This window comes from Papio anubis, chromosome 4 (assembly GCF_008728515.1).
Source record: "Papio anubis isolate 15944 chromosome 4, Panubis1.0, whole genome shotgun sequence".
In the NCBI taxonomy this organism is placed as follows: Eukaryota; Metazoa; Chordata; class Mammalia; order Primates; family Cercopithecidae; genus Papio; species Papio anubis.
The window spans coordinates 9,168,205-9,187,983 of NC_044979.1; the positions used below are offsets into that span (position 1 = coordinate 9,168,205).

The following is a 19,779-nucleotide window of genomic DNA, read 5'->3' on the forward strand; positions in this document are numbered from 1 at the left end:
TTCATACAGATGGAAGAAAAGGCAGCGACTGCAAGAGCCTGCGGAGGAATCATCCCACCAGGAGGAAACAGCCGCGGGGGGAAATGAGGACAGAAGGCGTGGGTGTGAGGGATGCAGCCAGCAGATCCTCCCGGCTCAGTGGGAGTGAACGAGGATTGCTGTGCAGTGTAGGGCACCCGGGCATTGCAACATGGTGAAATAATGCCAGCTGGGAATTGTGTGGGCCGTGGGGGTATAGCTCAGGGGTAGAGCATTTGACTGCAGATCAAGAGGTCCCCGGTTCAAATCCGGGTGCCCCCTACTGGTTTTCTTTCTGCTTCAGGATACCCTATGAACTCGACCATTCTGAGTCCACCCAAGTAACCATCAGCCCACATATTAGGTGAGTTTTTAGGTGTTTAAATTAGCCATATTTGGTGACTAATTTCATCCAAGTGGCTTGTGGACTGGGAGGGGGAGACGAAGGAAAAGGAGCGAAGGAGGCTCAAAGGTAATCTGGCTCAGGAAATGGCTCTAGGAGGCTTTCATCATGACCCAGGGTGGCCATTTGTGCTTTGGGAGCTCTTGTTTACTATTTATCTTTCCAAGGGAGAAACAGGCAGGAAGTCGGGGGAGCAGATTGAATGAAGCCTGAGGGCACCAGACCCGCCTGGGCGCTGCTCCTGCGCAGAGTACCTGAACCTCAGCGCGAGGCTCCGATGTGTAGGTCTGAGGAGAGCACTGGATATTTCGTTTTAAAAGCAACGCATACCTCCGCTCTTCCTTCTGCCTCCTCCCACCCAGCACACACTAGATGATTCTGACAGGAACATTTGGGGGAAAACTATGCTGGATGGTTCTAAAGGACATTTCACCCAAACTGGCCTGATTATCAAAGCTGATGTCCTCTGCAGGGGATTGAGAGCCACAGGTGCAGACAGCTGCCAGGTGGGCAGAGGAGGGAGAGGATAGGAAGGAGACTGGTAGGAAAGGTGTCTGTCTGCCATGGAGACCTCCTAGGTTTCATGGAAGACCACGAAAACGTCGGTGACTTACCGTGTGAGAGCTCTGGATATCACTACTGGGTGAAAAGGCGGTTGTTAAGAGAAAAACAATGGCTCATAGGTCAATCATTTGAACACAGATCACGTGGTCTTTGATTCGTAATCCAGGTAGGCCCAACCTGCTGTCATTTTTTTAAATTAAGATTTTATTTTTCAGAGCAGTTTAAGGTTTACAGAAAAAGGTACAGAAAGTACAGAAAGCATAAAGTACAGACAGTTACCTCCCACCCATTTCCCCTTCATTAACATCTTGGATTAGTGTGGTACATTTGTTAAAATTAAGGAACGAATATTGATACATTATCATTACCTGACATCTATAGTTCACATCAGGGTTCACTCTTTGCACTGCACAGTTTTATGGGTTTTGACACATGCATAATGTCTTGTATCCACTATTACAGTATCATACAGAAGTGCTTCCCTGTCCTGAAACCCCCCCACCCCAATGCCCTGCCTGTTCATCCCTCCCTCCCCACAAACCCCCCGGCAACCACTGACCTTTTCACTATCTCTGTCTTTTGCCTTTTCCAGAGTGTTTACAGTTGGAATCGTACACTATGTGGCCTTTTGGGATTGGCTTCTTTCACTTAACAATAAGCATTTACGGTCTTTCTATGTCTTTTTGTGGCTTAGTAGTTCATTTCTTATTATTGCTGAATATTATTCCACTGTGTGGACTTGCTGTCATTCTTACTCAGCCTTCGAGTTAGCATTCCAGCTAGACTGCATCTTCCTGCAAAGAAAGAGACAAGAAGCAGATGAGGCCTTTACCAGAAAACCTCCCTAGGCTCTGGCAGCCTCAAGCAATTTTCACGGTTTTTTATTCTGGCATAGACTCAGTCCCACTTACATTGCTTGTGGAAGGTATTTGTAGTTGTCTTTTTTACACCCCCAACATATGAAATTCTTTTCTATGTTTGGGGGAAATCCAAATCTATATGTGACTCTGAGTAGAAACCAGGACCTAACTACACTACAAAAGCCAAAAGTACCAGATTTTTTTCTTCCCATAGGCCCTAGAAGTGCCCTAAGCCTGCCCAGTCACATGTACATGTGAGACTTGGAATGTGGAATGAGGCACATGGAAGCAGCAAGAGTTTGGAATGCACTCCAGGGAATGCGGAGCTGTCATTGGCAGCGGGGCTGGTGGCTGCAGCCAGCTTTCAGTGGGGGTATTATCAGCTCCCTAACCAGGATGTTGTGTGGGGGTAAATTATTCAGACCACTTGGCTGCCTTTTAGTCCTAGCCATTTTCTGAGTGTAGATCTCTAGGTTTCCTTTAGTGCTGTGAGGTTTTTTCCGACATCCTGCCAGTAACTGCCTTATTTGATTCAAGTAGCCGTTGCCAGTTTCTATTTTTGAGACAGAATGCTGAGAGTATGAAAACTAGTACTAGGAGTGGGGTGAAGGAAGTAAGAGGAATATGGTACTGGATACGTGCTTTTATTGGGACCGAAAGCAGTGAGCATCTGGCTATTCAGGAATTAGAACCTGGCAGTCATTGATACACAGTAACAAAATAGGTGATCTGAATATCACATGAGTCATTTGGAATGAAGTGCCCACGTGGGCACTTTGGTTTTGGTGTACTAAGTTACTATAGAACAGCATGAAGCACTGTGGAGTAGGGCAGGTAAATCTCTTGGTATTTGCAATGGTCTGCATGTGTCTCCCAAAATTCATGTATTAGAAACTTAATTCCCAATGCAACAGTGCGGGAGGTGGGGCCTAATGGGAGGTGTTCAGGTCATGAGGCCTCTGCCCTCATAAATGGATGAATGTTGCTATTTTTAAAAAGCTTGCATTGTCTAGGTGTAGTGGCTCATGCTTGTAATGCCAGCACTTGAAGCCACTTACTATATGGGTTCTAAACTGACTGATGTGAACCAGCCATAAGTTAACCTAACAATGCCATAGGCTGGACACCCTAACTCATACCCAATAGTTCAACAATGTATAGCCAATCACTTATCAATGTTATTTCTGTAAACCAATGAGAATTCCTGTCAAACAATTTTTCTATCAGTCCACTCCTTATTCCCTTCACCTTTAAATACCTGCTTGTTTGGTAGCTCACGCCTGTGATCCCGGCACTTCGGGAGGCCGAGGCGGGCGGATCACCTGAGGTCGTGAGTTCGAGACCAGCCTGACCAACAGGGAGAAACCCCGTCTCAACTAAAATACAAAATTATCCAGGCGTGATGGCGTATGCCTGTCATCCCAGCTACACAAAAGGCTGAGGCAGCAGAATCACTTGAACCTGGAGGCGGAGGTTGTGGTGAGCTGAGATCATGCCATTGTACTCCAGCCTGGGCAAAAGAACGAAACTCCGTCTCAAAAAAAAAAAAAAAAAAACCTGCTTATTACAAAAAATGGAGCATATCCCAAGGCAACTTGGAAGCATTTCCTGGACAGCTGTGCTCACTTTGGCTCAAGTATTAACTTAATATTATATTTTGTGACTCAGCTTATTTCTCTAGGTCAACAAGTCCTTAGAAATGAAAAAAGAAAAAAGGGGAAACCTGCATGGTTACCTGGGGTCCCCCTTGTCCTGGTCCTGCCACTAGAATCCTACTTGTAGTTAATCCCAGGTATGGTGAATAGAGGTTGGACAAGAGCCAACGAGGTGGAAAATCTTTGCCTCTGACCAAATTGCCTAAACTGAGTTCATTCCCAGACTCAATTTTCCTGGAATAAAGAGGATCTTGGGTAAAATTGAGGGAGTCCTTGTGTCTTACTTCAGACTGCTGTAACAAAAATCCCATAGATTGAGTGGCTTAAATGATAGGACTTTATTCCTTACAGTTGTGATGGCTGGGAAGTTTAAGATCAAGGTGTCAGAGGCATTCAAACCAGAGTGACTCCATCTTGAATACGGGCTAGGTAAAAAGAGACTGAGACCTGCTGAGCTACAATCCCAGGAGGCTGGGCATTCTTAGTCACAAGATGAGATAGGAGGTTGACACAAGATATAGGTCATAAGGACCCTGCTGATAGAACAGGATGTAGTCAAGAAGCTGGCCAAAACCCACCAAAACCAAAATGACGATGAAAGTGACCTTTGGTGGTCCTCACTGTTCACTATATGTTAATCATGCATTAGCATGCTAAAAGACACTCCCACCAGCACCATGACAGTTTACAAATGCCATGGCAATGTTGGAAGATACCCTATATGGTCCCCCTTGGTAAGGCCCCTCTTGGTTAAAAATGAATTCAGGCTGGGCATGGTGGCTCATATCTGTAATGCCAGCACTTTGGGAAGGTGAGGTAGGCAGATTTCTTGAGACCAGGAGTTTGAGACTAGCCTGGGAAAGATGGTGAAACCCCATCTCTACCAAAAAAAAAAAAAAAAAAAGAGTTAGCCAGGTGTGGTGGTGCATGCCTGTGGTCCCAGCTACTTGTGAGGCTGAGGTGGGAGAATTATCTGAGCCTAAGAAGTTGAGGATGCAGTGAGATGTAGTTGCACCACTTGCACTCCATCCTGGGTGACAGAGTGAGACCCTGTCTCAAAAATAAAGGATGGATTTGGTTCTACAGGATGTTAATTGCTATTCTCTTTGGATTAATTCACCTTGCACTCTTTGCTAACAGCTGTGGGTGACAGGACTGAGCATATACAGGGTCACGAGGCACGGGGAGCTTTTTTCCCCTGAAAGGGGGAAACTTGAGAGCTGATGGAACTGCTGGAAAAGATTCCTTCCTGACTGATAAGCAGCTTCCTGAACTTTTGATTCAGTATAGCTGCAATGAATGGGTCTTTCTCTAGCCTTCCTGAGCTCCTCACCTCCCCTGCCTCACTGCAAGCAGCACTTTCTTCCTTTCCCTTTCCTCCCTCTCTCTGTCTTGCCTTTCCCTTTTCTATCTTTTCTTTCACTCAGGGCGACTGTCTGCTGTTCCATCTTGCCCAGAGACCGCATGTTGAGACTCCTAGTTAGAGATCATTCCACTCCACTCTGAGTGGATCAAAGACAACATGGACCAACGGGGGCAAGTTTGAGCCTTGCTAGGTTGATTTTGGGGACTGAGCAGGGTGGCTAGTGTCTGTGTTTTTTCACACATATTTTGCTGCAACTGGAAAGGAAAATGGTCATTTGGTTTCCCTATCCAGCCAGTTGGGTGGTATCTTGCAAAATTGAGAGGCTTTTTGCCTATGGTTCCTTTGTAATGTGGCTTAACCCCATAGCCATGGTGCAACAAGCAAGTCCATCAAAGCCACTTAGAGAAAGGGAACCCGGAAATCTAGCATGCTGGCAATAGGGCAAGAATTTCTTACCAATTAGACTTCTGGACTCTCTCTTTCTATGTAAACCAGTTGAATGAATGATAAAAGTCACTGTCTCCTCTGCAAGGTTTTGATTAATGGGAAAAAAGGGTTTGTGAAGCTATTCTTAGGCTGTAGCAAATCTGGTGTACTTTGTGCTATGAATTTGTCTTTGTTGTTCTATCATAAAAAGGGATCCAAAGGATAAAATGTGGGTGTAGGACCGAAGCCCACTGTTCAAGCCAACCTAGCAAACTGGTCAGTTACAGACTTTGCTGCAGGTCCCTGAAACAAAAACTGGATGAGATTTTCCTCTGGTTTTGTTTTATGTCCTTGGGAGCTTGACCTTGTGACTATGTGGAAGTACTTTCTTTTGACTTCTACCAACTGGAGGATGGGATTTTGGGGGTTTATATCATAGTTAGCCCTAAAAATTATCTTCAACAGTAAAAAACCTTTGCAAGCTCAAGATTGGCTGCTCTGGGCTCCTTCTGGGAAGAACACTAGAAACAACCTAATGCTGTAGCTCAGTAGCTAAGGCTTTGTCTTTTTACAGTGGTGTCCCGGGTTCAACTCCCAGCTTAGGGAAAGAGTCATTTCTGCTTTGATACATGTGTGATTTTTTTTTCTTTTTTTCTTTTCTTTTCTTTTTTTTTAAGAGTGAGTTTTGCTTTTGTTGCCCAGGCTGGAGTGCAATGGAGCGATCTTGACTCACTGCAACCTCCGCCTCCTGGGTTCAAGTGATTCTCCTGCCTCAGCCTCCCAAGAAGTAGCTGAGATTACAGCCATGTGCCACCACACCCAGCTAATTTTGTATTTTTAGTAGAGATGGGGTCAGGCTGATCTTGAACTCCCGACCTCAGGTGATCCGCCCACCTCCGCCTACCAAAGTGTTGGGATTACAGGCATGAGCCACCGTGCCTGGCCTGTGTGTGTGATTTTTGCCATTTATTGATTATTTTCCCATGTGTGAACAACTTCTAACTTCCTATCTTGAATTTTCTTTTCTCTGAGCTACCTTTGGAGATTCTAGATCTTGTAAAAACTGCTTACCACTTCTTACAAAATATCTTGTATACCATAGTTAAGTCATAACTTATGGTATAACTTATATACCTTAGTTAGGTTTATTGGTTTCACCTCAGAGGTTACCTTTAGTAAAACTGAAAAGCCAGAAATATTGACTCTTTGTCCTGGATGGAGTCTGGGAATAAGAGATTTGGTTAAAAGTCAGCTTAATTAAAAACAGATATGCCAGCTACACATATATTTAAGAGGCATTTATGTTTTCTTCTTTTCTTGGATCTTGTTTTTCTGAAAAAAGGGTTTTTTTTTTTTTTTTTCTGAGTACACTGAATTATTTTTCTCCATTTTGTCGTCTTGCCACTCTTGATGCTCATATGAAGGGAACTAAGATAATTTCTAACAGCCTAGGACTCCTTGGGAAAAACAGAGGAGGTGCCACAGTCCCTGTTTTTGGAAAAGCCTCTAGTTTCCTCTTGGAACCCCAGAAATTGAAAGTAGATAGATGCCTCTCAAAATCTAAAGCTCTGTTCTGTTTTGCATTGTGCTACCTAGCATTTTTTTTACTTTTGGGGGTATCAGAAATTACTTTGCACTATGAGAGAGCTTTTAGTTTTGGTGTATAATAGCTAGGTAGAAAATATACTTTTAGAGATGGATAATGGCAGTTATGGGGGGATACTTGGCTCTTTGCATGTTTGGATCTGAGAAGCATGGTTTTGGCTGCCTGGAAAGTATGAAAACCTTTCCCCCGACCCCCACCCCGAGAGAGGTGAAAGTTCCATAGGAAATAGGCTGCTTGGCTTTGGGTGGCCCACCAGCTTCAGGGGAATGGCTTGGAAGTAAAATGCATAGTAAAAGCATTGCACTTTCTGGTCCTGTAGCACTTCCCTCTTTTTGGGGACCCAGAATTCAGCATGAAAATAGGAAAGAAAAGCTTTGAAACAATACCAGATCTGCTTATGTCTGTCTGTCTATGTATTTATGTGTTGTGTGTGATGTTTTACTATTAAAAAATATGAAAGAGCTCTGATTAATTGGCTTAAAAATAACAAGCACTTAAATCAAATATCTTGTTAGAAAAATAGAAAATTTGATGCCTTTTAGTTCACGTGCCTTTAGTAATCTTTAGGAAATAAAGAGTTTTAAAAATTATTGGTAAAATTAAAATGTCTTCAAAATGTAGATATTTGGTCTAGAATAGGCAGGTCATATACTGTGTTTACTAAGCTACATAACGACTTCTTTGACTTTTGATAATTGTTCAACTTCCTGCTTTGGACCCATTAAATTCTAGCTAAGGCCTGGGGACATGTGGAGTTGGCCATGCCCACTATGGGATGGAAAGAGTCAGATTTTTTCTGCACTTCTATCTGGCGTCCTGGGCTCCACACCTTTTACATAATGAAAATTGCTTACTTAACAGGTTTCTCACCAAAAATAAAAGTTGCTAAGAGTAAACATTGTAACATATATAATTAAGACTACTGGAGAAATAGTTTTACATGCAAGGTGTATAAGGAAAGTAAAATGTGTTTTTGGTGAAAGATTATAATGAGGCATAGGAACGTGGGTTGTTGTTGTTGTTGGAACGTGGGTGGTTGTTGTAGGTATGTGGGTTGTTGTTGTCATTGTAGTTTTGCCTAGAGAGGGTTAAAATGTTTTAAGTTAGACAGGATAAACTTCATGTTAAAACCTTCAGTGTATGACAATGTAGTTTTTTACATAAGGACTGTAAGAATCTGTTTTCTTTTATAACAGGACACAGTTGGAGACACTGGTTATTTTACAAGGCTTTGACTGGAGTGGCATGCTTTCAGATACAAACATACTGCTTTAAGGATTCAAAGTTGGCTTACAGAGCGAGTAAAAGCCCTTTGGGAAAACTGGTCTCATACTTTGCATATGAAATCCCTGTACAAGTTTCCTGACCTGTAGTGAGTAAAGAATGTCACTTTCTGACAGGCTCAGCAGCCCCCAAGTTATTTTAGTACCTCAAGAGAAGGAGAATTTACCCAACTCATGTGGGTACTTGCAGACACAAACCCATGGTTGTGCTCATGGCTTTAAAAAGTCTGATAGGAGATTTCCCTTTTTTTTTTCTTTTTTAATGGAACAAAGTTCCACCAAAGTCAATTTAAAAGGAGCGTATATGGCAAATAATTATTCTTGCTGTTCTTTATACAAATAATCAGCCCAAGTATAATAAGACTAAAACTTATTTTGCAAACGAATCAGTCTTGCCATGATTTTTTAAAAATAAAAATGGGGACTAGATAGAGAAAAACTATGTTTCAAAAACTATGATACACTTCTTATTAGATTCTAGTCTCATCTATTGTTTTTGAGGTTTTTTTTGCAATTAAGACTGACCCTGCTTATTCCTGTGAATCAATCAGTGATTTCTGGCTGCTGCTCAGAGGAAACAAGAGGGATGGGTAATGTAAAAATCTGTATCAGTATTCTTATTCTGGGCATATATTAGAATTGTCTAGCAACTTTATATCAGCTTGATTCCAACAATTTTCCAGTTCATGAAAAGCCTTCTTATTGACTTATATTACTGCTTTACTCTTTGTGTAAGAATGCGGGATAACCTTAGTTGATGTTTTCTTAAATTGAACACTTATTAAGCTTCCAAATATCATATTTTGTTGGGATTCAGAGTTATGAATACCTTTCTCCATACTGATGCTTTCTGACTGAATTCCTCCCTACTCTGAATACAAGAGACCTAATAGGAAGAAGTACTACCACCCCTATTCAGCTTGAAGAAGCTACAGAATATGGATCTTCAGCCCTCTGCAACCCTTAAAATTAAAGGTTCCCTTATAAAAGGGAGAGGGGGAAATATGTCAGAGGAGTACAAACCCGAGTGACTCTTGAATGGGGGCTGGGTAAAATGAGGCTGAGAACTGCTGGGCTGCATTCCTGGGAATTCTTATCACAGGATGAGAGAGGAGGTCAGCACAAGATACAGGTCGCAGAGACTCTGCTGACGAAACAGAATGCAGCGAAGAAGCCAGCCAAAACCTGCCAAAACTAAAATAGCAATGAAAGTGACCTCTGGTGGTCCTCACTGCTCATTATATGCTAATTATAATGCATTAGCATGTTAAAAAACACTCCCACTAGCACCATCACAGTTTACAAATGCTATGGCAATGTCTGGAAGTTACCCTATATTGTTTAAAAAGGGGAGAAACTCTTAGTTCTGGGAATTGCCCACCCCTCTTTTGGAAAACTCATGAATAATTCACCCCTTGCTTAGCATATAATCAATAAAAACCATAAAAATAACCAACCAGCAGCCCTTGGGTTGCTCTGCCTATGAAGTAGCCATTCTTTTGTTTTGTTTCTTCTCTGAGAAACTCACTTTCACTTTACTCTGTGGACTCACCCTGAATTCTTTCTTGTGTGAGAGCCAAAAACCATTTCTTGGGGTCTGGATTGGGATCTTTTTCTAGTAACAAAGGTGCTGGCCAATTCAGTTCTTGATGTGGGCCCTCTCTTGTCTTACGGAGGGACACTTTCTTGCTGTATCCTCACCTGGCAGAAAGAGTGAGCTCTAGTCTTTTTCTCTTCTTATAAGGACTGTGACAAAATTAAAAATACATACTTGGTCCACTTTTCCCCTTCCTGGCATAAAGCTCCTAAAACCCCTGGGATCTCTGAAGTAATATGTGTCTTTTTGTATGCTAATAAGATGACTGGTTGGTTGGGGCTCTTGATAGCCTCAGACTGGGTGTTGATTGCCAGGGGACCAATTATGTCATTTAAGAGTGGGAACTGTCAGCCCCACACCCTGACCTCCAGAAAGGGGAGAGGGGTTGAAGGTTGAGTTGGTCACCAATGGACAATGATTTACTCAATCATTCCTATGTAATGAAGCCTACATCAAAACCCCAAAGGACAGAGTTCAGAGAGCTTCTGGATTGCTGAACACCTGTAAGTGCCTGGAGGATGGCACATCTGGAGAGGGCATGGAAGCTTATGCCTATATCCAGTCCTTTGCATCTCTTCTGTTTGGCTGTTGCTGAGTTGTATCCTTTATAATAAATGGGAAAACATAAGTAAACTATTTATTTGATTTCTGTCAGCCATCCTAGCAAATTATTGAACCTGAGGAGGGGATCATAGGAATCCTGATTTATAGCTGGCAGTCAGAAGCACAGGTCACAACCTGGGACTTTCCATTAGCATATGAAGTGGGGTCAGTCTCATGAGACTGAGCCCTTACCCTGTGAAATCTGACACTATCTCCAGGTAGAATAGTGTCAAGACTTCATTATTGAATTATAGGATACCCAGTTGGTATCTGCTGGAGAATTGCTTGGTGTGTAGAGGAAAAACCTCCACATATTTCGTGTCCGAAGTGAAGTATTGAGTGTTTAGAGTAGAGTAGGAGAAGCCTGTTTGGTTTTACTACTATTATTTGAGGACATTAATCTCATCATGGGGTCTCCACCTTCATAACCCATCTAAACCCAATTACCTCCCAAAGGTCCCACCTAATACATCCCACTTGGGGTTAGGGTTTCAACATATACATTTTGTGGGAACACAAACATTCAGTCTATAGCACCTTTTCATGACATTTTTTTTTTTTTTTTTTTTTTTTTGAGACGGAGTCTCGCTCTGTGCCCAGGCTGAAGTGCAGTGGCCGGATCTCAGCTCACTGCAAGCTCCGCCTCCCGGGTTCATGCCATTCTCCTGCCTCAGCCTCCCGAGTAGCTGGGACTACAGGCGCCCGCCGCCTCGCCCGGCTAGTTTTTTGTATTTTTTTTTTTTAGTAGAGACGGGGTTTCACCGTGTTAGCCAGGATGGTCTCGATCTCCTGACCTCGTGATCCGCCCGTCTCGGCCTCCCAAAGTGCTGGGATTACAGGCTTGAGCCACCGCGCCCGGCCCTTTTCATGACATTATAAATCTTCCCTTTAGCATCCCCCAAAGCACCTGCAGCCATTTACCTGGAAAACTATTCATTATAGAAAGGGTAATAGACACAGATTTTAGGGTTATTTTGGATACTGCATCTGAATTCACAATAATTTCTAGCTACCTATGGAAAGCCACAGCAGTTCTCTGTTCTTCTCAGAACAGAGCCTTATAGAACAAGTGAGAATTGTATTTTATATGCCTCATTGGTCTGGTGGACCCCTAAACTCATCTAATGGCTATTTCACATATTTTGAATGCTTGTTTGGAATACATAGAATGTGGCACAACCTTCATGTTAGAACTCTGGCCCATGGAGTAAGAATTATTTGGTAGGCTGGAGGCTGTCTCCTTATCAAATGAGTAAAAATCAATGCAGAGAAACACAAAACCTACCAAGACAAAAATCACAAAGAAATAGAAAATCTATATAGAACTATAACAAGTAAGGAGATTGAATCTGTAATTGAAAATCTCCTGACAAAGAAAAAGTCCCAAATCTTCTGGTTTAATGTGTTAATTCTGCCAAGTATTTAAGGAAAAACTAATACCAGTCCTCAAATATTTCCAAAAAGTTGAAGAAATTGGAACATTGCCTAACTCATTCTATGAGGCAGCGTTGCCCTTGTTAGGAAAGCCAGACAAAGACACTATGAGAAAAGAAATCTACATACAATGTTCCTTATGAACATTAATGCAGATATCCTCAACAAAATACTAGCAAATTAAATTCAGCAGCATATTAAAAGGATTATACACCATGACAGAATTGACAAAGGGGGATTTATTTTTGGAATGCAAGGATGGTTCAACATATGAAAATCAATCATAATAATCACATTAACAGAATGAAGGAAAAAAACTGTGTGATCATCTTGGTTAATGCAGAAAAAGCATTTGACAAAATTCAGCATCCTTTCATGATTTAAAAAACACTCAACAAACTAGGAATAGAAGGAAACTACTTCAGCACAATAAAAGCCATATGTGAAAAACCCACAGCAATCATCATATTACATCAAACATTGAAAGACTGAAAATTTTCCTCTAAGATCAGCAATAAGAAAAGAATGCTCACTTTCACTGCTTCTATTCAACATAGTCCTGGAAGTTCTAGCCAGGGCAATTAGTCATGGAAAAGGAATAAAAGACATCCAAGTTGGAAAGGAAGAAATAAAACTATCTCTGCTTAAAGATGGTATGATCTATATGTAGAAGACCCTAAAGATTCCACAAAAAACTGTTAGAACTAATAAATGAATTCAGCAAAATAGCAGGATACAAAGCCAACATACAATAATCACTTGCATTTCTATACACTAACAATGAGCAATTTGGAAGGAAATTATGAAAACAATTCCATTTATAATAGTTTCAAAAAGAATAAAATAGAAATTAACCAAGGTGGCAAAAGACATGGCCTTGGAAGTTTTAGGATTTTAAAAAAACGACTACAAAAACTTTGCTGAAAGTAGTTAAAGATGATGTCAGTAAATGGAAACACTCATCCCATGTTTATAGATTGGAAGGCTTAATATTGTTAAGATGTTAATACTACCCCCAAAAATCTACAGATATAATGCAATTATCTGTAGATTAAAATCACCAAAAATCCCATCAAAATCCCAAAAGCTTTTGTTTTTCACAAATGGAAAAATGTATCCTAAAGTTCCTATGAAATCTCAAGGGACCCCAAATAACTATAATGATCTTGAAAAAGAACAAAGTTAGAGGACTCATACTTCATGACAAAACTTGCTGCAAAGCTACAATAATCAAAATTGTTGTAATGGCAAAAAGATAGACATACAGACCAATGGAATAGAATAGATATCCTAGAAATATCCTAGAAGTTGTTAACTTCATTATTATATCATATACAAAAATTAGCTCAAAATGGATCAAATACCTAAAGGTAAAACTAAAAGAATGCAACTCTTAGAAGCACATATAGGGTAAAAACTTTACAACATTAGATTTGGCAGTGATTTCTTGGATGTGATAACAAAGGCACAGACAACAAAAGAAATAATAGACAAATTGAGCTGCACGAAAAATTTGAAATTGTATGCATCAAAAGACACTATCCAGGCCAGGTGCGGTGGCTGATGCCTGTAATCCCAGCACTTTGGGAGGCTGAGACAGGCAGATCATGAAGTCAGAAGTTCAAGACCAGCCTGGCCAACATGGCAAAACCCTGTCTCTATTAAAAATACAAAAATTAGCTGAGCTTGGTGGCAGGTACCTGTAATCCCAGCTACTTGGGAGGCTGAGGCAGGAGAATCACTTGAACCCGGGAGGCAGAGGTTGCAGTGAGCCAAGATCATGCCGTTGCACTCCAGCCTGGGCAACAAGAGCAAGACTCCATCTCAGAAAACAAAACAAAACAAAACAAAAAACCTGTCCATAGAGTAAAAAGTCAACTCACAGAATGGGATAAAATATTTGCAAATTATAAGTCTGGTAAGGGATTAATATCTAGAGTATATATATAACTCCTAAAACTCAACAATGAAACAACATTAAAAAATAGACACAGGACTTGAATAGATATTTCTACAAAACAGATATACAAATGGCCAATAATCACATGAAGACATTGAACATCAGTAATCATTAGAGAAATGCATGCAATACCACCATGACACCCATTAATACTACCTCACATCCATTAAGATGGCTACTATTACAGAAACAGAAAATAACAAGTGTTGGAGAGGATATGGAGAAATTGGAGCTTTTGTGTACCATCTTTGGGAATGTAAAATGCTAAAGCCACTGTGGAAAACAGTATGATGGTTCCTATAATAATTAAAAATTGAATTACTATATGATCAAGCAATTCATTTCTGAGTAATACCCAGAATAATTGAAAGCAGGGTGTTGAAGAGATATTTGTACACTCATGTTTATAGTGGTGTTATTTCCAATAGCTAAAATGTGGAAGCAACCCAACTGTCCATTGATGGATGAATGGATAAGCAAAATGTAATAAATGCATACAATGGAATACTACTCAGCCTTTAAAAAGATGGAAATTCTGACATATGCTACAACTTGGATGAACCTCAAGGACATTATGCTAAGTAAAATACAACAGTCACAAAAATACAAATACTTTATTATTCCACATACATGAACTACTTAGAGTAGTCAAAGTCATAAAAACAAAGTAGAATGGTGGTTGCCAGGGGTTCAGAGGAGGAAGAAATGGGAAGTTATTATTTAATGGGTATCGAGTTTCAGTTTTACAAGGTGAAAAGAGTGTTGGAGATGGATAGTTGTGGTGTTTGCACAGCATTATGAATGTATTTAATATCACCGAACTTACAGTTAAAACGGTAAATGTGTTTTACCACAATAAAAAAAATTGAAAAAGAAAATCAATGCCACATTCCTGAAGAAGTCTCAGAAATGGTAGCTACCATTAAAGAGTTGAAAGTTGCAAGGATGGATATTTCAAACACCTGTCAATTTGTGTCTACCACTTAGTGGTAAAAATAGATGGACCTTAGAGAATGGGGATGGTTTATAATGAATGGTTATGTGGTAATCCTAATTCTGTCTGCCAAATTAAATATTGATTTAATGTATATTGTCTCAATACTAGTAAGCAGAAGGCATTAGAAGCAATTTGTTTTTGCTTTTTAGGTGCATCTTCACTGTCTTGCCCCTGAGTTACACTGACTGTAGCTTAGTGCCACAATTTTGTCCATAGGGAACTTAGCCATTATCCCATAGGACACCACAGTGTGCCTACATATTGATAGTATTCTTCTAGGACCCAGAGAATACCAAATATAAAGTAGTCTAGATGCCCTGATAAGACACAAGAGTGCCAGGGAATGGGAGAAAAATTGCATAAAATAACATGTACCTGACACCTCAGTGAGGTTTCTGCATATCTAGTGGTTTGGAGATTGTCAGGTTACTGCTCTCATGTGAATGATGAATTAGTAAACATTGTCCTAACCCTTCCCACAGCCATCATTAGCACTAAGAGAGAGGCATAGCATTTGATAAGCCTCTTTGCTTTGGTGGGATGGGGGGAAATTGCCTACACTACATTTGTTTGTACTTTCTCAGCCCATTTATAGGTGTTGGAGAGGATATGGAGAAATTGGAGACTTTGTGTGCCAGAATTAAGTGGGGCCAAGAACAGGGGAAGACTCTGTAGCTGGGTCACTTCTGCCATTTGACTCTAATACCCAATAGATCTCAGTGTTCAGTGTCTGTGGCCACTCAGGATACTGAAATGGGTTTGTGACAAGCCAGGACAGGACAATCACCAGGGAGGATTGCAAATTCTTGGTGCAAATCAATGCCTTATTCAGCAAGTGGCAGTTCTCCTTCAGAGAAGGAATTTTTGTCTTGAAATTAGACCAGGTAGATCTTGGATTGGAACCAGTATTACAGGCAGGTCTTTGTTCTTAGAGCTCCCAAGATGGTGGTGGGCCACTCCCAAGATGGTGGTGGGCCACTCCCAAGATGGGATGGGCCACTCCCAAGTGGGAGCAAGCCTTTTATTCTCTGACCTGAGGTTCTTGGCCTCACGGATTCCAAGGAATGGAACCTTGGGCCATATGATGAGTGTTATAGCTCTATTAGAAGCTGTGGGTCACAGAAGAGAACTGTGGAACCCACCAACTAGTGTTCAGCTCAACTAGGACGAACCTGGGCACTAAGCCATGCAGGAACAGTGGCGAGCCTTTAGCCCAATTGGGAGCAGCAATGGGCGCCTCGCTGGATCAGGAGTGCAATGGACACCCTGCTGGATCCAGAGGGGTGGAAGTCAACAGCGGGTCTGGGACAGTGGTGAACAGCAGTGGTGGATGGCAAGTGAAAGCTCAGCTCGAGTCGTAACAAACACAGACCAGAAGAGTGTGCAGTTGCAAGATTTAATAGAGTGAAAACAGAGCTTCCATATACGGGAGGAGACCCAAAGTGGGTGGCCGCTCTCTGCTTGAATGCCTGGGTTTATATCCTGATCATTGTCCCTCTCCCTGTGCTCTCAGGCGATATATGATTTGACTATTTCTTTATCTCCTGCTTTTAACCTAAGTTGTATTTTAGTGAGCCCTCCTTACTACCTGATTGGTCAGGTGTGAGCTGAGTTACAAGCCACGCGTTTAAAGGTAGATGGAGTCACCCTCCCCAGGTAGGCTTAGGAAGTCTTAGTTGGCCTTGGAAAGCCAACTAGTCCTGTCTCTTAGTACCCCTTCTCAACAGGAAAACCCAAGTGCTGTTGAGGAGGTTGGCCAATGACCGCTCTTAACTGCTTCCTGCTGAATTGGGGCATAGTAGGGGTCGTGCAGTTGAGATTTCCTCGGGAGGGGTGCCTTCGATGTCATCAACATTGGAGCATGGTCTAGCAGGTCGGTCCAGGGGTCTGCGGTAGATCTTAGTCATGGACTGCATCTGGGGCTCCATTTGAAGAATCATTTGTAGTTTTACAGCTTCGATTCTGGAAGACACAAACTTCACAAGGAGGTTAAAGATACAGGGATTGAAATGTATGGCCTGAAGTACAGGGGATTATTTCTTTGGCACACTTCATAGGCCCTGACTATCTGCTTGATAGTTTTGAAAAGTCTTGGTCCAGTAAATAATGATTTGGCCATCTGATGGGTGCTATCAATGCCTAAGTGAAAGGTCTAGTGAAGGGTTTTAAGTAATTTCCATTGGTTAGCTGCAGGCAAAAGTATTTTTCCTTCTTCGGTGCTTAGCCATCCTGTGGGGAGGGAACTCTGTCCTCGTGAGGTTCCCCATTCTATTTCTTCTGCTGAGTACTGGGGCTTGGTTTTCTGGAGGGGATTACCCCATACTAGGGGTCCTTCTATAAGCATTTGTAATGGAGGGTCCTGCCTTGTGGCTCTTCTTGGTTTCAATATACGCTTGGTGATTCCCTTCTATTTCCCTTCCCTTTCCTTTCTGATCACCCCAGCAGTGTATGACTGCCACCTCTTTAGGTTTCTGTACAGCCAATAATAATCTCCTAATGGCTTCCTGATGCTTGATAGGTGTTCCCTCGGAAGTGAGGAATTCCCTTTCTCTCCATATTGCTGCGTGGGCATGAAGGACTAGGTAAGCATACTTAAGAGTCTGTATATATATTAACCCTTTTTCCTTCTCCTATGTTCAGGTGTATAATGGCCCGTTTTTGCTAGAATGTCTCTCCCTAACACAGGAGTGGAGCTTTCAGGCATAATTAGAAAGGCATGTGAAAAGAGTAAAGTTCGCCAGTCACAACTGAGTGGCTGGCAGAAGTATGTAGTTGTTATGCCCAGACCGTTTGTTCCCCAAAGAAGACCATCAGAGTCCAGTGTCAAAGCCAAGCGGCAAGGATCTTTACTACAAATTCGAACCTGGTCCCTCCATTCCACAGCATATAAGAGGGCCCCGAACAATGCAAGTGTTTGCTTTTTATAGCCCGAAAGTTGCAGGGGAACAAAGAAATTCTTTTGGTTCCCGCGCTTTCAGTAAAACCTTGAACGGCTGTCTCCTTATCGGAGACTTTCCAGGTGGTGTTTGTACTGGGCTCAGGGAGTTTGAGAGATATATGGCGATATGTGGTGGGATGGGAGGATGGGATGTGTTTGTACTAGGCTCAGGGAGTTTTGAGCCCAGGGCTGAGGAATGTGCCCAGCTCCTTTCATTCCCCCCTTCTTTTCAGGTATCTCTAGAGCCAATCTTGGGTCTTATAAGTCTGATTCTGTTTCAGCGTTTACAGGTTGGTATTGGGCTCTGAGGACCATGAGTTGTACGGTGTCAAATCTCTCCCTAACAAATTGTAAAATTCTGTTAACAACACAAGGTCCTACGGTAAGTAGAAATAGTAGACTTAGCAGGGGTCCAAGGAAGGGGGCTAACAGAGAAAACATAGAGGAATTCCACCATTGGTCTGCAGCTGAAGCAAACTGCCGTGTTTTTACTTCTGTGCTTAACTTGCGTAACTGTTGGACCCGGTCCTCTACAAGCCCTGATTCATTTATGTAGAAACAACAGTCTTCTTTCAGAAACATACATGTACCACCTTTTTCTGCAGTGAGTAGGTCTAGGGCCCTCCGGTTCTGCAAGGTTACCTGAGCTAGGGACGTGAGCTGCCGCTGAAGGGAGGCAAGGGACTCAGCCGACTCCTCCATAGCAACGGCAAATTGTTGGTACAACTTGTTGCTTTCTATGAGGGTGTGACCTAGGGCTCCCCCCGCCAGTCCGGCCGCCACGAGGGATGCGGTGAGGGAGATTCTCGCAATGCGGGGGAGAAATATGGCTCGTGCAGGTCTTGGTCTAGGGACTGGGTGAATAGCAGTACTAGTCCAGTTACCGGTGTACCCTAGGAACTCGCCAGCAGTTAGTAGAGTCAACCGGGGAACTAATGTGACAGGAAGACACAGTAGGTTGGCAACAGAGGGACTAGGTAGGTTCTTAGATAATGTTCCATTACACCAGAAGAATATGCCTGGCGGAGTCTTTAGGGTGATATTAGGGGGCATTGCAGTGATGCTGCAGAGGCTGGAATTGGTTCCTGAGAAACAGTAGGGAAACTTCTCCTGACTGGGATTTAGGTATAGGGGCACGTTTAGGATAGGAGCATATGAGAGGTTTCGGAGGTTGTTAGCTTGGGCAAAGGTAGAGGATCCCCATGGCAGAGGGACAGCGGTTAGCGGTGGACGCCCTAGAGTGGCACACAGAAAGCAGCCAGACAGGCTGTGAAGTCCTGTAAGGTTAGCAAGTTCTAGTCCTTCTTGTAATAACTTTAACCAGGAGAAGGACGTAAGTCTTGTGTTAGTCTGTTTTCCTGTCGTTGGATATTCCCGTGGACCAGGGGCAGTACTTGCACTAGGCCTCGCCACAGATAGAGGTGACTGCTAGGCCATGTGGAGGAGGGGGAGTAGTATACAGCCCCATGTTGAGGCGTGGTTCAGCGGGAGTTCCAGGGGTCTCTAACTATCCATGTATATGAAAAGTCTCTATCCCGTCTACGATGGAAGGGCCACTTAGGGTCTAACTGTTTTCTCTCTCCCCAATAACAGGGTCTATGGATGTTACAATAGTTATAAGGACAGCCGGCATTTTGGTGCCACCAATAGTGTTTACAATTGTATTTAGTCTGATCAAACTCAAAGCATATTATTGGTGTCATAGGTTTGGCTATTTGAAAACCAGTAAAATTTAGAAGAATTGGGCTGTTGCACCCTGAGGAGGGGCAATCAGCACTGGCCAATAATTTCCCGGGCTTATGAGGTTGTCCAGGGTGGGTTCGGTTTTCATAAAGCCAGAATCTCCAGACAAAGGGATTAAGAGCTGGTTTTGTGATTTCCCCAGCGGCCACTAGGGCGACTAACGTTAGGTTAGACTACCTAACTGCATGTTTGCAGTGAGCTATGCTGCCGGCGCAGGGTGAGTTTTAAGGGGTTGTTCTTAGCTCTGTCCACAGTCCACGTGTCCGGTGCTTCAGCCGCCGCCGTGATTGGTCCCAGAAGGTCGGAGGTTGGGTCCACTGGCTTGA

At 42.5% G+C, this 19,779-nt stretch overlaps 1 non-coding gene across 1 annotated transcript; it reads left to right on the top strand.

Annotated features, from left to right (window-relative positions):
• Positions 1–228: 228 nt before the first annotated feature.
• TRNAC-GCA lies at positions 229–300 on the top strand. Its single transcript has one exon. It is a non-coding gene; the product is annotated as a tRNA-Cys (tRNA).
• Positions 301–19,779: the final 19,479 nt, after the last annotated feature.